This window comes from Cupressus sempervirens, chromosome 2 (assembly GCF_028749045.1).
Source record: "Cupressus sempervirens isolate cs-2001-9-10 chromosome 2, ASM2874904v1, whole genome shotgun sequence".
Taxonomy (NCBI): domain Eukaryota; kingdom Viridiplantae; phylum Streptophyta; class Pinopsida; order Cupressales; family Cupressaceae; genus Cupressus; species Cupressus sempervirens.
The window spans coordinates 700221955-700230761 of record NC_143119.1 but is presented as its reverse complement, the minus strand read 5'-3'; the positions used below and the strand labels follow the sequence as shown (position 1 = coordinate 700230761).

At 31.7% G+C, this 8807-nt stretch overlaps 1 protein-coding gene across 6 annotated transcripts in view; it reads left to right on the top strand.

Annotated features, from left to right (window-relative positions):
• The first annotated feature begins 846 nt into the window (after positions 1-846).
• The window catches only part of LOC149575307 (agamous-like MADS-box protein AGL66), a 55462-nt gene continuing 47501 nt past the window's right edge, over positions 847-8807 (top strand). For 4 of the 6 annotated variants that reach the window (XM_089812212.1, XM_089812213.1, XM_089812208.1 and 1 more), the window contains exons 1-2: positions 847-1144; positions 1227-1359. The gene's annotated coding sequence lies outside the window, so the exon portion shown is untranslated. Of the gene's footprint in view, positions 1145-1223; positions 1360-8807 lie in introns of all 6 variants that reach the window. The other 2 variants (XM_089812210.1, XM_089812209.1) reach the window with 2 other exon arrangements.

Genomic DNA, 8807 nt, shown 5'->3' with positions numbered 1-8807 from the left:
ACACACACACATTGCATCATGTTATTTATCTCACTCTTTCTCTTTATCACGTCGCCTCATGTTAATTCTCTCTCTCTCTCTCTCTCTCTCTTTCACACACACACACACACACACACAAATTATGAAACATGAAAAACATAAATATTTTGAAACAATGCAAATATAAAACTATTATGAAACATACAAATCTAAAACAAAAAAACCAATAGCATTTTGACATATGAAAATCTAAAACTAATATGAAACATACAAATATTATTCTAAATTGAAACATGCACATTCAAAATGTGCAAATGAAATGTATTATAAAATATCTAAACCAAATAGATTTTGATTCAATTTGAATTCTAAATCTAAATCAACCATGCAAGACTAAACTATAACTAATTTTGAAATTAAATCTACATTTAAATCTAAATACATAACTAAATCTAAATCTAAATGCAAAACTAAATTAAAAATAGAAATCTCACGTACAAAAAATTACTCCAAAACTTTAATATACTGCTCGAGGGAAAAAAATCAGTATTTTTTAATTAAAAAAAAAACATGAAAATATATAAATGGACATAAGAACATTAAAACAAATAAAACCAAATCCATAATTCCTTTACAAGTCTTACTTGGGCTTAGCATGTTTAATAGAGTACAATTTCTTTTCCCTTAAAAAAAAAATGACAAGCTCCTCTTAGGTATCCGCAGTCCTATTTGTCAAGATTATTTTTCTCCTGTTCACACCAATGTAACGTCTATATGAGAGTATTAAACATTAAATTATTACCTCTCATAAATATAGAGCTTTGTGTCACCCTATAATTTAGAGCAGTTTTGTTTTTGACAGGCTCAACCAAGAAACAGATAAGCTCTAGCATAGAAAATCATAATCCTTTTTCTTCTTTTTTTCCAATCTAGCGGTGCGATTGGAATAGGGTTTTTTGAATCTGAATGTCTGATGGAATAGATTGAAAGTTGTTTGTAGTTGAAATTTTATAGATCAAAAAACTCTTCAAATTGAAGACCATGATCAGTACTATGATCATCTGCACCATTGTTACTCACCGTTGATCTCAAATCTTCTCTGTGAATCTCCATTTTTCTACTCTTCCAATTTCATTCAGATCAGCCATCTCAAGAGAAAAAGCGGGTATGATCTCTAAATGTATGGATAGGGTTTTTTGGTTTTTTTTTTTTTTGGGTTTTTTTTAAAAGAAATCGATTTCCAGCAGAAGTTGATGCATCTGAATTGAAATCGATTCACACCAGCTGAATCTGCATGTCTGATGAGAAATAGATCGGAAAAAGATTGATAGAACAGGAGAAAGATCTGCAAAAAACAGTAAAATTAAGCTCATCTACCAGGTATGCAAATATAATTCTTGATCTTTATTTACATAGAGCTGTTTTTGTTTTTTGTTTTTCCCGTTTTCTGTGTCAACTTGGATTCAGATTTGCAGTTGAATAAATCGGAAAACCTTTTTTTTGAATGTGGGTATTTCTTGGAATCTTGTTTCTGTAAATGGGTTTTAATGGATAACCCTGCATGTCTATAATCAGAATTGATATCTTTTGATAACCATTTCTTTGAGGCATTCTACCGTGATCTAAGATCTCCTTGATGCTTTGATGGATTTTTGTATGCATTTGTATGATTAGTTTTTCTTAAAAGTTTATGAATCGTTAATAACTTACATAAAAATTCTCATATATCGATTGATGCATGAGGAATTCTCCAAACGATTACACTTGCACGAGAAAGTTTGTGAAGCACTCTTAAAAAAACCCATTTTGTGAATATCATGCGCTTCTTTTGAACATTGTGTCGAACAACTTTCATAATGGGTTTCTAAGCTATATTTGTTTTGTTTTATTTATCCAGCCAACAAAAATTGTGCAGCCATTGATGCACCTTCTTTGTAGGACAAATAAACATCACAGACAATTCAAAGGATGGTTTTATGTTCGACAGGATGTTTTTCAAACATACCTTATTCTGAATAAACGATAATTTCAAACAATTCTTTTTAGATTTAAGGTTGGTGATTTTCAGCCAAGGTTGATAATCTTGGATTTGGATTTCATTTACAATTGCACAGAACAGTTTTTCGTTCAATGATGCTATTTGTAGGGTGATGGTCTTGTTTCTTTTATTCAACTTGGATTCAGATTTGCAGTTGAATAAATCGGAAAACCTTTTTTTTGAATGTGGGTATTTCTTGGAATCTTGTTTCTGTAAATGGGTTTTAATGGATAACCCTGCATGTCTATAATCAGAATTGATATCTTTTGATAACCATTTCTTTGAGGCATTCTACCGTGATCTAAGATCTCCTTGATGCTTTGATGGATTTTTGTATGCATTTCTATGATTGGTTTTTCTTAAAAGTTTATGAATCGTTAATAACTTACATAAAAATTCTCATATATCGATTGATGCATGAGGAATTCTCCAAACGATTACACTTGCACGAGAAAGTTTGTGAAGCACTCTTAAAAAAACCCATTTTGTGAATATCATGCGCTTCTTTTGAACATTGTGTCGAACAACTTTCATAATGGGTTTCTAAGCTATATTTGTTTTGTTTTATTTATACAGCCAACAAAAACTGTGCAGCCATTGATGCACCTTCTTTGTAGGACAAATAAACATCACAGACAATTCAAAGGATGGTTTTATGTTCGACAGGATGTTTTTCAAACATACCTTATTCTGAATAAACGATAATTTCAAACAATTCTTTTTAGATTTAAGGTTGGTGATTTTCAGCCAAGGTTGATAATCTTGGATTTGGATTTCATTTACAATCGCACAGAACAGTTTTTCGGTCAATGATGCTATTTGTAGGGTGATGGTCTTGTTTCTTTTATCATTCTGATTAAAGAAAATGTTTATGGATTTTATTCTGATCATTTGATCTTAAATTAGATAAATAATAATTTGTCTGGGGTCACAAGTCAGTTAAGCTCTGATCAAAATCTGGTTATTCTTAAATGTCACAAACTAAAGGAAAAATTAATAATTTGTCTGGGGTCACAAGTCAGTTAAGCTCTGATCAAAATCGGGTTATTCTTAAATGTCACACACTAAAGGAAAAATTAAGCTTGGGAAAATAAGTGAACTTTAACTATTTAACATTTTTATTCTAGGAAATGAATTTTTAGCGTGTGATATTTCATGTTGAAATGTACAATTACAGAAAAAGAGATAGAGATCTCGACCTTTCAATAAAAAATCTCCAAGTCCAAGATTTCCCTACAATTACATACAAAAAAGCACTTCAAACAAGGAGAAGAAAATTATTTTATCAAAAAGATTACCAATAGAGAAAATAATTCTCCCAGTTTAAACTGTGATATTTGAATATTGAATATTTGATTAGATTTCTTTAAAAACATTATTTATCCTTTCTTGAAAATAAAATACTTTGAATCTCCATATGATGTTTACGTACTCTACTGTAACCATACCAGACATTCAGACAGGTTGATTGGATTTGCATTCGAGAGATGTTTTTAAAAAAAGTTAAAACCGAAATTACTCTGCGTTTCGCTTTTGTTGTCTGTTTTTCTTTGTCAGAGATATCTGATTTCGACTAGGAAACATTCAACTTTGTGGAAAGAGAAAAATATAAATAATAATAAGAAATTTGTATTTTTCATTTTTTGTACATATATCTATGTTTCATGAGTATTGATGAACAAGAACCTATTTTTGGTAAAATAAATGATAAATTTTGTACTAGTAACATCAGTTCCCTTCCATTCGTTCTCTTGAAAAATAGATTTTTGTTTACTATTATTGATAAAACATTGTCCTATAAAGTCAGTGGCTGTATAGTAGAACAATCTAATAACAAATAAAAGTTCTTAGATTCTTGGCCTGACTAGTGCATTAAAAAATCTATTAAGCTTAATGATTAATTAAACACATAGTTTGAATGACCTTGTATATGGTGTGACAAAAATGTCTCCTCTATCTCAAATCTCTCCTCTTTCATGTGTGCATTATTCAACTTCACTAATATTCTCTTAGAAATCATAGGTTTCTGCTACAGTCAACAACAAACAACCATATAACATAAAAAATTTGTTCCATATTTTTTGGTTTCTACATTTGTCCATATTTATCCATTATTTGAAATTGAGTGTTATATGATACTTTTTAATCTCAATTAATAATTAAATGTTATTTGAAATTGAGTGTTATATGATACTTTTTAATCTCAGTTAATAATTAAATATGATCAAATAAGCATTCAGAGGAGTTCAACTCCTAATGAACGCTTTTCTATCCTAATCCTGATGAACAATGATATTTCAGTAGCTGATGAAAAACAATTTGAATAAGACAACCATATCCAATCCAGAGCCTTTTTGGTCAAAACTCTTAATTGGCGTATTCTAATCTCATACAAAAGAAGTTGAAATTTAAGCCAAGAGTTTGCCAAGCTCTATCGGACATGAAAGAAAGTTAAGTGAACTCATATCAACCTTTTTTAAGCACAAATGGAAAGTTTAAATAGAATTTGTGGTGGACTGGTATCAACCTTTTTTAAAGTACAGATTGCAAACACACATTTATATTTTCTGAAGTGATGATTGAAACATTATCATAGAAGTCATATGGATGGCGAGGCTTGCCAATATTTCCAAGGCTTCTTTACTAGACATTAATTTTCTTTTGCTAAAGATAAAAAAATCAGCATAGAGTGGCCTCATGATGCAGTTAGCCAGATCAGCTAGTGTTTTCAAATTTCCCATGTGGAAAGAAGAATTTCAAATGGATTGAGAGAATTCTGATACTACCTAATCATTCTAATGATAGATCATAGAATATATTTTAAAATATTCATATAAAAACTAAATAGAATCTAATCCAGACACAAACAGATAAAAAAAAAAATGATAGTGCACTCAAAAGAGATTTTAAGAAGGAATACAGGCTTAAAGAAGTGTAGAAAATGGTAATGCAGTGAAAGGGGATTTAAGAGGGAATATAGGCTTGAAGAAGTCAGAAAACTGGATATATCTACCTGGTTATGTGAAACGGGGGGTACAAAATCGGATAGAAGTTGACTTGTTTAACATATTTTCTATTTGCAATCAGAGTAGGGTTAATCATGGAGTAAACTCCGTAGTTAAGCATGTTCAAGCTGGAGTGATACTGGGATGAGTGACCTCCCAGGAAGTCCCGATGCTTCACCTCTGTGAGCATCACCTAGATCTAATGAGTGCTAAATATTCCATTTATTCTTATCAGAGATGGATTGGTGTGAATCACCACTCCTGAAACATGGGTCAATGAGTTTGACTCAAAAACTACACAATTAAATCTTGATAACAATATCAAAATTTGACTTGCAGTAGAAAATATCTCCTACTTATCAATCACATGAAATGTTACTTCATAATGTCATGAGTTCTTATTTTTAACCATATTGAAAGTGTCAAAATTCAAATCTTAAAATACATTGATCAAAGCTAATTCTAGATTTATTTATCGGGCTTCTCTGAATGAGGCCCAAAAGAATATGATATTAGATATGAGAAAATGATACTCAATTAGAAATGATTTTATCCTGTTCTTAACAAAGAAAAATCACATTATTTTGATTTTAAGAAATATTTTGTATTAAAGATTAGTAGCTGCGATAGAAATCTTGTACCTATAATGATATGTCGAGAACTTATCTAGAGATATCTGGCCAACGTATTTTCTCCTTGTTCATACTTGGGCCTGGTTTGATTGCTCGTGTGCACTAAAATAATTATGAATTTACAGTTACCACTATGTGTGATGACATGGTGAAGTTCAACAGAAATTAATAGAGTCGTAATACTGGCAACTCATTGTTTGAGTCTTGACCACCACTGTCTCTTTATTATCTTCATCTCTCCATTATTATCATCTTCGATTGGTTATAATTATAATGGTGTCATTTTTTCTCTTCATTAAAACTATCGTCAGTTAAAAGATTGGACCTTTGGTTTCATGTGACGATTGTGTTCCTCATCAGATGATCTTTTTAGTATCTATCTTTTGTCTGAACCTTCACAATGAATAAATATCCAAGAATTGGGCATATTTTCTGAGTATTTGTCTTCTGATGTTTCTCTTTTTCTAAGAATTTTAAGGGTGGAGATATAATCACAATCTGGATGATTGGTGAATTATAATAGTGCTATGTTACTTGCAATCAAATGACTTGAGATTTTTAGTTATTCTTGCTTAGAATAATTGATTGGTGAGATTTGAAGACTCCAATCATAAGCAAGAGGAATGTGATTCTTTTGAGATTCTAGATAAAGTTATCATCTTTTGTGTCCAATGAGTTGTTTCTGTCAAGTAGGAGGGTTTCTCTAGATAAATATTTGTGTTACCTATTATTTTTGTTTTGTGTTTTCATTTATGTCAAGTTCTTCTGGTTCAAAATATTTGCATGGTATTAGAGTGGGTCTTAAAAATATTTGCACGGTATTAGAGTGGGTCTTCAAAATATTTGCATAGTATTAGAGTGGGTCTCAGGAAATGATCTGAACAAGAATAGGAAAATGGGATTATAGAAGATTTATAATGATTAATAGGTGTCAAATATGTGGTTTGATGGATTTTTGAATGTTGAGAAATTATTTCTAATTGCATGTTGATAGAAATTTAAGGGAAAGAAACTATTTAGATTTTCATTGCAATTAGTTTATTCAAAGAGGAAGAAATGACATTCACAAGGAAACTATTCACTTGTAGAAACCAGATTTAGAGGGACCTTGAGTGGGAGATGTAGAATACCAAGTCCTCTGTAGAGGATCAACAAGCTTATATAACAATGTGACAACAAAGTCACATTGTTGGACAAACATCAAAACCAATTTTTTGGTATTTTGATATCAAAGTTATAATAATGTTGCTTCTACTGAGAGTGAGTCTCGACATTCAAATGATCCTTTATGTGCTTTAATGATCTCTTCTATGTGAGTGAGAAGATTGATGTACAATCCTCTGATCATGAGTTATTCTCTATGAGGGAAAAGTTTAAGTTGCAATTCTGTGTTAATGAGTTCTTCCTTGTGTGGGAGAACTCTGCAAGGAAGAAGTTTGGAGTACAATCCCTTGTTAAAAGAACTCTTCTTTGTTAAATAAGTTTGGGGTGTAATCTCTTGTTAAGTTACTCTCATTTGTGAAATAATTTTGAGGTGAAAGTCCTTGTTCCACCCTCTGGGGGTAGCTATGGGCAATCAACCCTCTCCTTTAAGAGAAGTCTTGTGTGAGACTTCATGACTCAATTTCATACTGAGATGACAATATTATGTTGAGGAAATTTGTGATGAGATTTTGTTATTGACATTCTTTTTTGTTGCAACTCTTTGTTCTTGTTAGATTACATCATATGAATGTTTTATCTCTTTCTAAGAGGGAAGGGTTAAGATCAATAGCTGCGATAAAAATCATTTACCTTTGATGATATGCTCAAAACTCATTTGGAAGATATTTGGATAGCATATTTTCTCCTTGTTCATATTTAGAACTGATTTGATTTCTCATGTTCATTGAAATATTTCTAAATATATTGTTTGTGCTATATATGCGATGATATGTTATTGTATATGATCATGGTTAGCTAGCAAAGGTTTTCAAAAATAAATGGAATAGTAATATTGATGATTTATTTTTTTGGAAGATCATTGTTTAAGAATTGGCTACCACCATATCTTTATTATCTTCACCTCTCCATGTCAATTATTTGTATGGTCAGGTTGCTAATTATTTATCATCTTCAATTAGTTATAATTATTATGTACATTTTATTTTTCTCTTCATCAAAATTATCCCCAGTTACAAGATTGGGCCTTTAGTATTATGTCACAATTATGGTCCTCATCAGATGGCATTTTTAAAATCTATCTTTTAGGGTGGAGAGATAATCACAACTTGGATGATTTGTGAATTATCATAGATAATTTTGGTCACTAATACTAATATTACAAAGGTCGTTACTTTTAACCACATTATAAGTGCTCACTTTACATTGTGTGAAAAAGGAATTATGGCCAAAAAATCATGATATTAGATAAACAAATATGCTATCTAATTAGCTATAGATTTACTTGAGTTGACATAAAGAAAATTTACACTTTTTTAGTTTAGAGAAACATTTTGGATACTAATGCCAACATTGCAAAGAATGTTACTTTGCATTTTGGGAGCGCAGGAGAGTGGCTAGGGTTTATAGTGCCGAGTAGGTCAACGATGTCAATGACAAGGAGTTTGAGAATGATGATCCTAATAGTTGGAGGGTCCTCCCCATGCCTATGCCTCCTTAGAGTGGTGTTTGCTAGAGTGACAAGGGGTGTTTGTTTTTGTCCTAGGTTTTTTTTGGCTCAAGGGATGTTCATGCTCTCTACTGGGTACTGGTTATGGTGGCTTTGTGGGTTGTCTTCACAATTTTGATGTTACCACAAATACGTTCGTAGGCTTGATATGGTGTGGAAGGGTGTGGAGTTTGTGGTTGATGGTGTTTTTTCAGTAGCAACCCTAGGCTTTGGATTTGTTTGGTTTTTTGGCCTAGATGTGGTGTTAGTCTCAACCTCCGGTGGGCTCTCTTGTATTTGGAGTTTGCAACAAATGAAGAGGAAAATGGGTTTGGTTTGAATGGCTATGTATTGTGGCTCCAATGGTAGTTCTTTTATTTGGGGCATCATGTTATGGCTCATGGGGCTCCTGTGATTCCTAGGGTTTGTAGGAGCTTGGACATTGATGGTCTGGTCTGGAGCAGAAATGATGTCCTTGTCCCTATTGCTAGTTCTATTGATGG